Source organism: Benincasa hispida, chromosome 9 (assembly GCF_009727055.1).
Source record: "Benincasa hispida cultivar B227 chromosome 9, ASM972705v1, whole genome shotgun sequence".
Taxonomy (NCBI): domain Eukaryota; kingdom Viridiplantae; phylum Streptophyta; class Magnoliopsida; order Cucurbitales; family Cucurbitaceae; genus Benincasa; species Benincasa hispida.
This window is the reverse complement of record NC_052357.1, coordinates 37,990,765-38,007,614: the sequence shown is the minus strand read 5'-3', so window position 1 is coordinate 38,007,614 and position 16,850 is coordinate 37,990,765.

Here is a 16,850-nt window from a genome sequence, read left to right as displayed (position 1 = left end):
GAAATATTAATATGTTTCTTTAACAAAGTGAAAGATCGAGTGGAACAAAATTTCAAAACTATTAAAAAACATTGATGTTTTTTATAAAACTAAGTATAAGTTATTTTGTTAATCATAATTCTTGATCTTATATTCCTTGTCTTGTCTTTTTGTTTCTATCTATCTTCAGATCAGATTCCATCATTCAAGCCATGTGACCATGTTTTGGTCATAGAGAGAATATTTTTAACTAATTAATTTTTTTAAACGTTCTAATGTTGTTATTATTATTTACTCTGTAAGTTGATTTAGCATTTTTTTTTTATTTGGTTGATAATGGTTCTACTAGTAAATTTATTTTTTGAGAGGGAATGGCATAACTTCCCTACGAAATGAAGGAAAATGAACACCAGTGTAACTTTTAGACACTACAACCCTAGCGCTCAAGTCAGCAAGGGGTCGAAACGAATAAAAGTAATAAAAGTTGTCGGAGAGTATTTCTCAACATACCTCTCACAGGTTATCCCCTTAAATATATATAATACTTATTTCATAATGGTGAGATAATTCATTATTTATAGGAATCTCTCAAGTACCTTGAATCATTGCAAAATGGTACCATTGTTAGGTTAGCCATTAGTAATGGTTATTATAAACGACTCCTCAAATTCGTACTCATTTCCTCTGAATTCACTTACATTTAACTATTATATGGGTATTTAGTGAATCATTAAATATCACTCTCTATTAAAATATAGATAAGACCAAATCAATGAAAAGTAGATTACACCACACCATCTCATTTAGATACAAATCTAAAATAAGCCTAAAGCCAATTGGATACGGACAAACATAGTCATACATTTGACTTGCCCGTGACCACATTTGGCCTTGACAAAGCATAGCAATGGCTATGCCACCTTTATTTCTTGCATGCCCAAGGGATAGTCCAAATTGGTCATACAGCCACATTTCTAGTTTATCCACACTCAAGGTCCAAAATAGCAATTGACCATAAGACTTATGACCAGTCCTTTAGTGAATCAATCCTTAGGCTTTTGGCCATAAGACTTATGATTAATCATTTAATGGGTCACTTTTAAGGCTTCTGACTTTTGGTCCAGAAGTTTACAAGTCCCACTTTTAAAAACATCAATTTTATACTTTATTAACTCCTTACGTTGTATGCGGTAGGAGTCCATAATTCCCCAAACTTCATAACTTCAAGGAATTCACAACTCCACAACTTGCTTCAAACACTCTCTTAGTAGGTCATTCCTTAGGCCTTTGGCTTTTGGCGGTAGGACTTATGACTGACCCTATGTGGGTCATTTCTTAGGTTTTTAGCCTTTGATCATAAGACTTATGACTAATCCCTCAGTCGGCCATTCATTATGCTTTTGGCTTTTGGCTATAAGATTTATGATCGATTTCTTAGTGGGTCCTTCCTTGGGTCTTTGTCTATAAAACTTACGAGTGATCCCTTAGTGTGGGTCATTAAGCCTTTATCTATAGGACTTACGGTCTCATTCTATATTTGGGACCAATATTTTAATAAGGCTTTAGTGGTCATTCTCGACCTCCTAAAGGATTGAACTCAACCTATTGGGCCTCTCATCGTTGAAATACTTTTCCTTGAGTCAATCAATTTTCTACCCCCTAACATATACATTTTATTTTGTCTCTATTTTTGTGATTCATCTTAGCCATGAGATTGTGCTTCAGAAAAGCTTCTTATATTCGATGTGTGGTGTTATTAGTCGGTTTGGTTGTAGATCTAAGGGTATTTTAGGTTTAGCCAAAAAATAAATAAAGGTAACAATGATTAAAATTATAGCTAATATCAAAACATGTAAACCAATGATTATAATTACTCGATACATGGGTTAATCACTGACCATGTAGTTGCCCATGAATTGTATTTTATTTGATGATTTTGATGTTTTTCTATTAATTATCCAATGATTTACAATTAAGAAAAATACTTGCAAGATTAACAAAAATATATATATGTATTTAGAGAAATTGCAAATGGAACATGTAAAGATCAAACTTTTCTAAATACTAATTATGGGTTAGTCATGCATGCTAAAGTCAAAAGCTTTTAAATCAGTAAAACACGAGATTTAGGATAGAAAAACTAAGAAACTTCTTTAAAATAGGAATAAGAATTTTCTTTTCGAAATTCCATAAAAGGAAAATGAAAATAAACTAATTATGAAGATACTTAGAAAAATTAAACAGTTTAAGTAAAACAACTCAAAGGGAAAGTCAAATTAACCCTCACTTCAAATTGTGAAATACATCAGATACGAAAGAAAAATAACAAAAATAAATGAAGAAGTTCATGCTAACACGACCTCCCCGGCATGAGCAGCATAATGTTTTATCACTCGTCTTATACAAACTTACCTTTTCCTTAAATTGAAAACGGGTAAGTATCATGAATATACAGTAACTCCTCTAGGGCCAGAGATGTATATTCACACAAACGTGCTACATGTGTATTGTGAGAACTTTATCATTTTATATATATATATATATATATATATATATATATTCTTTTTGTGGCAATCGGTGGAGTTACGGCCTTCCCCCTCACAACACTTTTCATGACAGACTTTCTGTGACACATATTACATTCTCAACCATGCATGGATATCAATCATCCAATGCACGCATATCTCAACCATTATCACATGCATCTTACTGATTATTCATTATCAGCGGAATGACCATCGTAATCACATTGAGCACACATTTCATATTGCACAAATGAGTCATTCATCATAGAACAACAAAAATCTTGCATGACAAACAATTCTTGAGATCTTCATCAAAAGAGCCACTTACCCTCACTACTACAAAATTGGACTTTATTGTTGATTTAAAACTAACATTATAGAGGTACAATATCCATTGAAAACTGATATTGAAAATCGTGTTATAAAAAGTCTTTAATGTCGATTTTAAACCGACATTATAGATGACCAAGATTTTGATGTCAATTATCTTCAATGTTAGTTTTCAACCGATATTGAATACTATCCTCAATGTCGATTTTCAACCGACATTGAACATCATCTTTAATGTCGGTTTTTCACCTACTTTTTTATTGATAACTGTCTATTATTAAATGTCTATCATGGTTTTGTTTTTGAAAAAATGAAAATACATGTACACTTTTTTTTGCTTACGCACATGCAAATCAATAATATTTTTTATTTTATCGGTACATGCACAAAATAAAATCTTAATTGGTATTATATATACAACTCAACTTTAAGCAAACACAAAAATTAACTAATTCACAACAAAAAAAGTGACAAATTCTTTATCTAACCTATCAACAAGTTATATATATTTACCAATATATATATATATATATAAAGCTCTAAAGATTAAAGATTTAGAGAGTTTGTTGTCTATTTTGGAGGGTCATATAGATACATCCAACAAAAAAAAAAAAAAGAACAGAACTAAAATAATCGCACAACTAAGCTAAAATAATCGTGCAATTGAATCTCGTCATACCAACAAAATCCTGCCAATCTAGAGATTTTTCCTGAAAAAAAAACATACTTTTTTTAGCATATCGAAAACTACGATTAAAAGAGTAAACATCACTGCAAAAAGCAGGTTAGTTGAAGTAGGAGAGAATGGATGCAAGAAGAAAGCAAGTTAGTTGAAGTAGGGATAATGCTAAAGGGCTAAGGCAACACACACAGAAACAAAGAGTACAGTGAATATGTAAAAATGAATGGGTAATTAAACAGGAAGGCATCGACTATCTTAGAAGGGCTTCCCTCACATCATCTCCATAAATATTATTCCCTGAAGGAGATTAATGAACTCTTTGTGAACGGCTTTATTGCAAAGAAAGAAAAAAGTTAGGCAAACCGCATCGAGATGAAACGGATCTCTGCCTTCTTTTTGCGGATTCATAACGAATAGGTCTGGTGTTGCAATGGCTTTTTTAACTGTCTTTGTCATCTAAACTCCACAACCCTGCAAAACACTTCCTTATTATCTTGGCAGTATCCTCTTCACTGTCAAGGAACCTGAAGTAGAGCCTCAAAATTAATTATCAAATCCCAACAGATGATGTGGGCTTACATGAGTTTGTTCAACTACACGAATTTGTACATTGTCTGAAAATTTTGTACATATTTATTACACAAAATGCTATTGCTATTGATAAATATTTGTGTCAACTTGATATTGAGACATGTATTTACACTACAATAAGTTGGCTTATTTCAACCATCTTTGAAAATTGTTATATTAATCTGAAAGATTTAAAAGCCTTCGAAAAATATTTACTATTTATCAAAGGTTATTGAAAACCTTTGAGAAAGATATTGTATGTATCAAAGGACATTAAAAAACCTTTTGAAAATTATCTATTCTTTATCGAAGGTTATTGAAAACCTTTGAAAAAGATATTGTGTTTATCAAAAAACATAAAAAATAATAAAATAATAAAAAGCTTTTGAAAATTACCTACTCTTTATCGAAGGTTATTGAAAACTTTTGAAAAAACATCATATTTATCGAAGGACATTAAAATTCTTTCAAAAATATATTATTTTTCATCGAAAGTTTTTAAAAAATCTTTGAAAAATATCTATTTTTTATCGAAAGTTATTGAAAACTTTTGAAATAATATTATGTTTATCAAAAGGACAGTAAAAACCTTTAAAAAATATTGAAAATCTTTGAAAAAGATATTATATTTATCAAAAGACATTACAAATTTTTTAAAAATATATTATCATTTATCGAATGAGTTTAAAAAATCTTTGAAAATATCTACTTTTATGAAACTTATTGAAAACCATCAGAAAAGATATTATTTATTAAAGGACTTAAAAATCTTTGAAATGTATGTTATTATCATTTATCAAATGTAATTACTTAACATTTGAAACATATCTATTTTATTAAAGGTTATGGATTTTTTTGAAAAATATAATACATTTATTAAAACGTTAAAAACCTTTCAAAAAATATATTATCGTTTATTAAAGATATTTAAAAAATCTTTGAAAAATATATATATTTATTGAAATCGTTAAATATATATTTTATCAATGGAAACTAAAATCTTTTAAAAAATATATTATCTTCCATATTTTTTAATCAAAACTATTATCATTGTATTAAAAAAAAAAAACTATTGAAAAATAATATATATTTTATTGAAGGTTATTTAAAAACCATCGAAAAAGCCTATACTTGAAAAAATAAAAGTTTCTCTCTCTTCAGTTGCACGCAGAAACCCTCACCCCACCCGAATTCCCTCTTTCACGCAAGACCTTGCCGCCGCTGCCCCTCTTCTCCAGTCGCTGTCGGATCGGGCACTGCACCACTAGCCTCTCACCTAGCCGCAACGTTGTTCGTCTCCGGTCTGGTCGTCGTCCGAATTGTGCCGCGGGTAAACCACTCGTATTCTCTCTCCTCTAATCTCACAGCTCTCTCTCTAGATGTTTCTAGTCACCTCCAGCCATTAATCCTTGCGCCGTTGCCGCTTCTAGTTGCCGATCTCCATGTCGTCGTCGCCTTCGGAGATGATTGGACTCGTACAACCATCTGTACATTTTCGGCTAACTTTCATGCCTTCTTGAAATAATGACGCATCTTCTGGTTTAATTTTCATTTCAATCTGTGATTTTCAAGAAACATAGGTATTCATTAGAGTTTTATGATTAGGAAATTGAAATCGACAGAGGACTTAGGTAGGGCTGTTTTTCTTTTATTAGGGAATTGAATCCGTATAACTTATGTTCTCTATTCTTCATGGGTGAAGATTTATCGTAGTAAATCTTTCAGATATTCGCAAAGAAGTTCAATGTCCAATCTGCTTGGATATGTTTGTAGTGACCCTCTGCTCCTTGTACATACACAACGTGGGGTCTAAATGGTACCCCCTTGGATATATTCTGTACTTGGGAAGTCTAGGCTTTGTCATTGCTTTCTGCCAGTCTTAGTTTGGGCACAAGAATTCTTTGTGGTTCTCTGTAACATAACATGGAGCTGACAGTTGCTGCTTCACAGCTTTATTATTCAATGGGAATTTGTTTGCTTTTGAACTATTGCAGCAAAAACTTATTCCTCTTATTGGGAAAAAAAGAAGTTGATTGAATACTATCACTACTATTTAAAATAGTGTTTCTTGACGTGTTTTAAATGTCAAGAATCATTTTCCTTGACGTTTTAAAAAACATCAAGGAAGTCAGATTTTCTTGACGTTTTAAAAATGTCAAAAAGGTGACACTTGACATTTAAAAAAGGTCAAAAAATATTGACACTTGTTTGAAATGGCAAGAATATGAACGTTCTTGACAAGAAAAAAATGTCAAGAAATTTTTTAACTTGACAATGAAAAACGTCAAGATATATCTTGCTTGTTCATGTATTTTGATCCAAGAACTCATTTGGTATATAAATGACATACATTTATCAATCAAATAAACAATACCATTTTTAATCTTATATATCAACCAAATTTCCACCAATATCTTTAAGATTTTTCTTGAATTATATTTCTGTTTGTCCTGCATTCAATCATAAGTCAAAAAGGAATGAAAAAGATGAATCCACTCCAATTATCATTCCTTTCTACAGTCCTCAACCGACCCCGTTGAATAATCATTAAACTTATTAAACCTTTGCTTCATCATTCCATCAACAACCGTACAAGCAAAGCATTTACCAGAGACAAAAACTCTAAATCATGAAAGAAATAGGTGCTTAGATTATATCATGCCTTTAGGTCTCAAAGAAGAAAGATCTTGGGAAGATCGACACATTGTCATTGCAAGATTGCATAATGTTATAACATACCAGAAATATGAAAACTGGTTCCATTGTAGAAATTCAAACTTGACTACAGTATGACCTAGAACCTACATATTCATGTTATTCATGACAGACCTGTTCTCGTTCCCCTTGAATCTCTGCTCTTTGGACATCTACTCAGTTTTTCTGAAGTGAACATCACAAACAACATGATCAGACAACAAAATGCTCGTTTCTAACATGACAATGTGATTATTACAAATCAAGGAAATGCATTCCAAAATAAAGAATATATTTTGTTGATATTACTTTTTGGATTAAGTAATGTGGAAAGTAAAGTCATACTCTTGCGCAATTCAAATAGTAGAGGCAAGCATTCAACATAAGAAAATTCACTTCCCCTTCCAACGGTTGATTTAAAAGGGGAAGTGGATTTTCTTGTTTAATGAAACTTAATCCATTTGATACAGTATGATAATCAGTAGTCCATAAACTCATTCCACCGTCATCACATTAGTTAATTGAACAAACGACAATTAAACAATTAATCAATCATGTAATTAAATTATTCAAGCAAATTGATTGTTTAAAGTATTTCATTATTGATCTTTGGGGTTGGTTGAAAGATAAGAAATTAAGGGAAAAGATAAAACCTAGAGGACAGAAAATTCTTTGAATAATTTGAAAAACTTTCTTTGTAAAAGCAAAAACTTTGTAAGCTATTGAAAATTACTTAATCAAGTGTGTCAGATCATGAATCATCAACATCAAAGTATCAAATAGGAATAACTGATAATGTTCTCATCATCCACATTGTTTGAACGAGAATCATAAACAAAAACTTCGTTGAAAAACTTGCACTATCCCTTCAAATCATCCATTCATTTCCATACAAATGAAAAATACAAAAATTCCAAGAAAACATATAAGATGAGTTTTTATGTATATTAATACAAGGAAAAGCAAAAGAGATATTCTGGAAGTTGAATATCAAAAACTAATTCACAAATAATTAAAAGATAAAATATTCTAGAACTATCCAGGCTAAAATAAATATTAGTCACTGAGACTAAAATCTCAAGGTTGCTGCAATTGCAAAATGCACAAACAATTCAAAGACAAACTAAACATATTTCACAGAAAAAGAAAAAACATATAGAAAACATAGCTCCAAAACCATCTCAAACAAGAAAAATAAAATCAAAATTAAGGTTTCAGAGGCATAATAGCATACCCCAGGTGACAGTACATTCCTCACTAGTAGCACTTGCTTGATTCGCCTAACATTCAATACCTAAACACAAAAAAAAAAAAAAAAATACCAATCATAGTTAAGATACATCAAATTATCATTCAAAACAACATCTAGAATTAAAGAAAAATTCAAAACTCCTTCAACTTACAAAAATCCATTATGCGATATCTACAAATTGCATAGTTATCGACAACAATATCTACTCAAGTAAATTTCTCAATAGTGTTGTAGCATTGCAATGCTATTGAGAGCGTTGCAATGCTGTTTGCGTGAGGCGCGCACATTTTTCATTTTTTTGTCAAAATTCGTAGCGTTGCAATGTTGTCCTGTATATTTTAGTATTTTTTATGTTTTTAAAACATCAAGAACACATTAATTGAACTTGACATTTTTAAAACATCAAGTACTATATTTTTCGAAAAATGCACAACCTTCCGCTTTTTTAAAACAATTCTTAACGTTTTTACTTTAAAATCATCTATTTCTTGATATTTTTTCATAAAAACGTCAAGTATTTAAAATTGCAAACGTCAATAAATGTGGTTTTTCTTGTAGTGTATTATTGCAATATACCTTTGAACGATCTCTATTCAGGTTACTAACGTCTATTTCGCTATATTGCAAACTAAATCTGAAATTCAAATTTACCTTTGAAGTTTTAAAAAGTTTTAGTTACTTATAACTGCTTTTGTGTTATGTTAATTATAACGATTACTCTTGTGTCTTTGTCAATTATTTGGATTTCTTTTATGTATGCTTTTGCAATCGTTATGCACCATTCTCTAGGATTTAAAAACACACCATTACAAAATTTTCATTTATACTATTACAAAACAATGTCATTGAGGCTTCAAAGGAAGCATGTCTATGAAATTTGAATGATAGTTCTCAATGGTTCTTTGACTACTTTGATCATTAGTTGACATATTATGATAAATCTTAGATGGTACTTGGACAATGTTGGATAGAAGAACTCAAACCTCTACATCATTAATGGAAGTGAATTGTTTCTTGGGTGATTGGTTGTTAGGACTCTCTTATTTATATACTTTTTCAGTCACATATTTAAACATTTTGATCAGGTGAAGACTGTATATCCTTTGGGCTTCTATAGCTTTTGTGTTTTTAACAAATGATTTGATGTGTTCTGTTTTATATTGTATTTGGAAGGTTTGCTAACTGAAGCACTGAGCGCTATCCATTGATTTAATCCCATAAGTCATTACATATTTTCTGTTATAAGCATTGTCGCACCTCTATAGCCTATATGATAGGAAACCCTTAAAACTTTCCTTGTTGCTATGCTTTGCTTGTTTCAGGTTGAAGCTGCATATGACATATTGCTTATGCAGAGCTTAACTCGGGGTCGAGCCGGGAAAGTTGAGAACAGTCGGATCTGGTGTATGCTGATGTTAAGCCGATATAAAGTTAAGAACATTAGCAGTCTTGACTTACGTAAATAACTGATTGATTAGTACATAAAATAGGAATATAGACAAGTACACATACACATTCATATCCGGTATGTTGGTTTTTTAGTAGACGGGCTAGGTTAAAGGCTCAAGAAATTAAACTATCTACTACTGCAAAAAAAGGTTGCACCGACCGAATTCAATGTACGACAGAATACACACCATAAAACAACATCAATGTGTTATCATCTTTACACAAAGGGAGAGAGAGAGAGAGAAAGAGAAAGAGATTGGTGTTTCAGGGGAGAGGGATGAGAGAGAGTGGTATGTGTTGACAATCCCACATCCCAACAATAAAGACACTCCACCCATATGCTATTTTTCTTTACTTTCTATTGTGGATTTTAATATGTATAATAGCTCAGATTATGCGAATTGAAACAAATGATTATGCTATTACAACCAACCGGACAAATTAGTTGGAACAAATTGACAACGAACAGATATTAACAAAGTGGAAACAAGCTTATCTTTATATTTTAAAGAATTGTGATGATGTCTACCCATATATTAGGTATGTAAAAGTTTTCTTATTAATAATTTTTTTTCAATATTTTTAAATAGAATTTAAATTAAATTTTTAATTTTTTTTAGTGAGCACATAAAGGATTACAATATCTTGACCCTAGAAACGCACAAAGAAAGCATGATAAAGAGTTTGTAGAATGGTTTGAAGTTCATCTAAGTGAGAAAAGACAATAGTTATGATATTTTCATCTATACAATTTCTATTCATTTTAAAATATGATAGTATTTTCTATGTAGGTTCTAAATTATATATCGATGGAAGCAACAAAGTTGATAAATAGTTATTAGATTTATCTCGAGGTCTATCACAAGAAGTAACATGCTACAAAGGGTACAATGTTATTGGATTTAGATTTCGTATCAAGGATGGTGATGATTTAAGAAAAACACAAAATAATGGGATGGTAGTGAAAGGAACTGATGATCAAGAGTACTTCGGTGTATTACATGATTATATTGAATTGCAATATATGGGTGGAAACAAAGTCGTTTTGTTTAAATGCAAATGGTGGAATATCAACAATCTCAGTAAAGGAATTAGAATCGATGATCATAGACTAACTAGTGCAAATATAATGTACATATTGGCTACAAATGAGTCATTTGTATTAGCATGTCAATCTGAATAAGTTTTTTACCTTGAAGATAGAAGAAACCCGATTTCGTATTTTGTGTTGAAAGTTGATCCAAGAGATTATTACAATATCTCTTTGATCATAGATGAAGATTGTCAAGAAGAAGATAACGAAGAAGACGAAAATAGAGGAATTTAATTCTTAATTTTTTTTGTCTGTCGTTTAGGTTAGGTAATCTCTTTTCTTTATAATATATGATATCTCTTATTTCTTAAACTAATACTCAATTTTTATTATGTTATTTATCTAGATTGTTTTTTCCAGCAAGTTTTTTATTTGTGTAAAGAATGAAAAAAGTAAGAAGTAGATTCAACAACAATAATAGTATAGATAGTCGCGAGAATACTACAATTGCATCTATATCTAACAGTTGATGATCAACAATCTTCTATAAAATTTAAAGCAAAAGTTGGTTAGAAGTTTCATCATCATTTAGGGGAGAAATTGGATCAACTACTAGTCATGAAAAAATTCTTATTAAAGGTAACATGTTTTTTTATAATATATATTAGTTATGTTTGATTTGTTAGTAACTTACTTTCTTTTCTTCCTTTTTACTTGAGAATCTTTTTTTAGAGTAAGAAAAGTATGTGTCCCACATGTAATCTCAAACTAGTTGAACTACCTCATGGGATTAGATTTGAAGTATCATGGAGGAAGAAACTGCCCGTTGGAGATAATGTTGATACCTTTAAAAGCCAATGCACTATCTTAGCTAGACAAGTCAACTTTACTCCTTTACAAGTAAAAAGTTGGAGAGATATTGATACAACAAAAAGGAAACTATTTAAGCTTACATTGGTATGTGAAAAAATAATAGTTTTTTTCCCTTTAGTTTACTTCCTACATAATTAGATTACAACCACCATTTTCTTTATAGAAACGATTTAAAGTTGAAGTTTTCGAGGCTTCAGTATTGCTTCAAATTCACCGATCTTATAATTATTGGAGAGAAAGTTTAAAGAAAAAATGGTTATACAAGTATGATATAGTTGCAGAAACTTTAACAAATATTCCACCAGAAATTATAAGAGAAGATATAGAATATCTTTCAAAGTTGTGGAAGTCAACTGAATACCCGGTTGTATTCTAATATCTTTTTCTTGTACATAAAAAAAAAAAAAAAAAAAAAAAAAAAAAAAAAAATTGTGCTTATTGATTTACTTTTTATTGATGCTCATACTCTACTTTTGAAATATAGGAGATGTGTGAAAGAAACTAAAAGAACCGTTCTAAATTGAATGTATATCACACATGTGGTTCACAAAGTATACAACAAAGAGTTGAAAAAGTGGTAACTAAATGAAAAATTACATAAACTTCTTTTAATTTAGTCAAATTATCTAATATATAATATTTTTCACTTAAATAGGTTCGAGACACTAATGAAGAACCGAGTCGAATTAGAATTTGGGAACTAGCTCACTGAGCAATAATAGATTGGTTGTGAATGAAATTACACAGGAAAAAAATAGTAAGTACAAAATAATAAATAGATATGATGTTATTGGTTAGAGTGAGTAAAGGTCATTAGTTTATCATCTTTGTTGTTCTGTTCTAGAAATGATTGATTTAAAGAAGTCTCCTTAATGTGTGTTTGGATTTGAACTTGGATAGAATTTATGTAGTGTATAAATGTTGGGTTTGCTTTAGAATCTTCCAATTTGGAAATATCTAATCATACTTAGTTTCTATTGTAATAGGATAAAGAGAAGCATAGAACACATTAGCTTTTAGTACTTTTTCTTAGTTTTTATAAGTAAATTCTTTGTTGACATCTTAAATGACTCCTGCATGATATGAACATTCAATCTATCAGTTAATAGGTTCTTAAAAAAAAATTAGTTACTATACCTACTCTTAAAGTCTCGCTATAATTGCTCTTGCTTGTCTCGCTCTAGCTTGTCTTGCTCTAGCCTATTATTCTCTCACCGATCTCACTCTAACTTGTCTCGCTCTCCCCAGTGTCCATCTCGTTGATCTCACTCTCACAAAACTCATTCTCACCTTATCTGATTCTCACTATATCTTATTCGTCTTCAACTCACATAAGACACATCGAAACCCAAAATAAAAACAAATGTGACTGATTACTAAACCCTGAAACCCATAGAACATGTTAGTCAATTCCAACCCAACGAAGCCTAAACAGACACAACACAACATGCACGACAAAGCAAGATTAAGTGACGCTTCCACACAATAATTTCGAGTGACAGCTTCTAGGTCGACCGTTATGTTTAAAGAGAGGGAGGGATATCAAATTAGAGACAAAAGGAGGGGCAATTTTGTAATCTCATATCGTGATGACGTCAACAGAGGGTCAGTTGACATCTTTTTTTTTAAAAAAAAAAAGGTTCATTTGACATTTTGGGTCCAGATTTTAGGTCATTGGCCCAAATTTCCCATCTCTATAAGGCTAATGACCCCACAAAATTACCTCTCCCCATCCTTAATTGGCATATAATGGCATTATAGGTCAGTTGTCATTTGGCATTATGGGCCCCAATTGACCTCTCCTCTTACCAAGTCACTAGTATTCTCCTGAAAACAATTATCCCCTATATATATCCCTACTTCCTATAGAGTGATGACAACGGAACAGTGATGAGCTGAATAAGCTGAACGGTGGTGACGACAGGGATGAACGGTCGCAGTGACGAGTTTAACAAGCTAAACGAAGTCCACAACACAGATCTGCACCTCCACGAATGGATCTTTGCCTCCACAACACCTCCATGAATGGACCTACACCTCCACGAACAGGGATCTCCACCTTTAAGAGTGGGGTTCACGATGTCAACAGACTTGACTCAGAACTGATGAACGAAGCAAACGATGGTGAGATCTACACTCCACGGAGATTTAGTCAAGAATGGAAGAGGGTTTTGAGGAGAGGAAGTGAGAAAGGAGAGAGAAGGATAGAAAAATGAAAGAGAAGAAATTTTTTACTAAAAAGAAAAATAATAAATAGGTATCTACAATACCGATTTTGAACAAATATTATAACCTAATTAAAATATATCTTTATTGTTAGTTTAAAACCGATATTAAAGATCTGCTTTTTTTAACCGATATTATACATCAATTTTTAGTTTTTCCAACTGACATTAAAACTCAAATTTCTCGTAGTGCTTGAAATAAAACTTTAGTGATTAACACAAAAAATTACTCACATCAAACCATGCTTGGCCTAAGTGCTAAGTGCCCAACCTAAACGATCCCAGCTTTCAATCTCGAAGCCAAAAGAAACCATCCGGACCCAAACTACAACTAAATGGAAGGAAATAAAATTTAGAGAGAAACTGTCTTTTTAATTGGGAATAGAATGGTTTTGGTCTAACCCAAAGGTTTTATTTTTCTTGCTTCTCTTTCTTTTCTAAACTCTAATTTTCACAACTTATTTTCTTTAGTATATGGATAAGTTAACACTATTGATGAGACCCACTTTATAATTATTACAACTAATTTGATTCAAGTCGTTCATGTGGAGATACGTGAGTGAGTGTATCCTATACAATGAGTTTATATAAAAGACAGAACTGTGAAATATTGTCTTTGATCTTTATAAATATGTTAATTAAGGAGATTGATATTTCACAGTACGATCATAATGCGATCCTTGAGTGAATTATGAACTTCAACCTGTAAGGATTTGTCCTTTGATTTGCATGAGCGAGAGTAATCATTATACCCGATTAAATAAGGTTACCATTTTGAGGACTTAAAAAAATAGAGAACTAGTAACACGATCTCACAAGATAGAATTTATTTCTTTTTATATAGGATAAGTAGATGAGTAGTTCCATTAAATATGAATAGGATGATTATGAATAATATATGACACTTTTACAAGTTTATCATAATGATAATAAACTCTAAAAATAGAAAAACCATTCAATCAAATTTGGCCAATTTAATTCTGCATTCGATTCATCTTTGTGCTTAATGTGACTAATTGATTAGGAAGTCAATTTTTTTGTAATAAGTCATTGAACATCTTCGTACCCTCTGAACTTTATCTCCCAATTCCTTCACCACTATCCTTTATTTTCATTTTTTTCTAAAGAATTTAAATATATGTTTATTGTTGTTGGACTCAATCTTCTACTAATTACTACAAATCTTTAATAATTTGAATCAGTATTCTATAAATTTTAGGGATAGTTGCAAATATAACAACCAAACTCAAATTATTAGTAAATATAGCACAATGCAAGAAAAATTACAGAAATAGCAAAATTTAGATCCAACTCTCGGAATCTATCTGTGATAGACTATATCGCTAATTATTAGCTCTAAAAGTGTCACCCACTACAGATACTTTAAATTTCACAAATAGGTCAATTGGGGCCTAAGGACAAGATCTAGCCGTGTTTTGATGTCTCTTCTTTCAATTTTGTTGGATATCAAATAGGCTCAACGGGGCCAAGTTTTGTTTTGTTTTGAGGGATTTAACAAGGGCTAGTTGCATAAATGGTATTCATATTGGGGTTGATGCCCTAATTCTCGTAGGGTTCTATAGTTTGTAAACCTTGTATGAACAAATTTTTATGTGATTAATAATATATGATATTTTATTCACTTTGTCTATAAAATATGTGATATTTTAGTTGCGTTAACCATAAACCAATAAACTAACATCCACGGTTATTGTTGTAACTTAAACATGTATGTGGAGATATATAGGTGGATTATGTTTAAGTGATAACCTAAATGGTCTGTAGTATATCGATAAGGTTGGGTACCTTGTCCTGGTGACACTGCGAGTATGGCCCGCTTTGTAGGTATTACAAATGTTGTAAAGTGCTATAAATGATTTGGTCCTGATCATTCATGTATTAGACATGCAAGCGGCGATATTCTATACAAATGAGTTTATATAAGACCGGACCACAAAATGTTTAGTCTCATTATATAACATCGTTCATAATAAAGATTTTCATTTCACCAAGATGACCATAGGTAACATGACCTTAATCCTAAGTGAGTTATGAACTCTTGTCTGCCCTTTGATTTATATGGGTGAGAGTGCCAGATCGTCAACTCAACAAGTCTACCATCTTGGGAATTCGTCTTATTAGGGAGCTGGGAACACAGCTACACAAGATGGAATTCACTCCTTTCCCGAAACAAGGATAAGTAGATAAATTACTCCCTTTCCAGGTCTTGAACAATGTGGTGCCACACTCTCTCCTGGCCCGAAAGGGGTTTAGTCATAGTAGGACTACGATCTATTGTTCATTAGAGGGATCAGTGGTACTTAAGGAGTTAGAGGTAACTATAAGGACAAAATGGTAATTTGGTCCAGCTGTACTTACGAGCAATTTGTGAAGGGTCATCATATTGTTGATTGGTTATATCCAATGAACATAGAAATATATCTGTAGTGCGAAAAGTGTAGTTGTCGGTCTTTAGTGTAGTGCCCGACAGTTAACGAAAGGTAGATAATGTAATTAAAGAGTTTAATTTATTATTCACGTACTGTTAGAGCTTCAAGTTACAGGTCTATAAGGTCCCCTTGGTAGCTCAAAAGAATTTATTTGAGAATCAGTTTTTGGGTTAATTTGAATTGTTCAAATTAATAAGAGAGAATTTAATTATATATGATATAATTGTTATAGTGTATATGATACATTATAGTTTAATTGGAGGAAATAAATATTTGAATGAGATTCAAATAGTTGTTAATTTTAATATAAACATGATTTATATTAAATGTCATAAAATAGAGAAAAAAAAAACCTTAGTTTATATTGTATATGATACAATATTAAAACTATAGGTTTTAAATATAATATGATGAGTTGGTTATGATATTTATTTATATTATTTTATTATTTTGAATAATAAATCCTATTTTCTCTCCAACCACCTTAGTGGGTAGTTAATTGATTTTCTATGGCAAATGGAATAAAAAGAAATTAGTTTCTTTTCTTCCTGACAGAATCTACACGACAAGTAAGAACCTATACGATAGAGATTATTCACTATACGATTGAGGCATTTGCTATACGATGGAACTGTTCTATCTTCCTCAATCTTCTTTCTCTTCAAAACTTAACACCCTCCTTACTAAAATAGTCAGAGCCCACCACTCATGGGTTCTCACCCTGAGAATATCAAGGACTCCCTGTGGTTGTGTCTTCATACATTTGGTTCGAGATTTCTTGAAGAGGG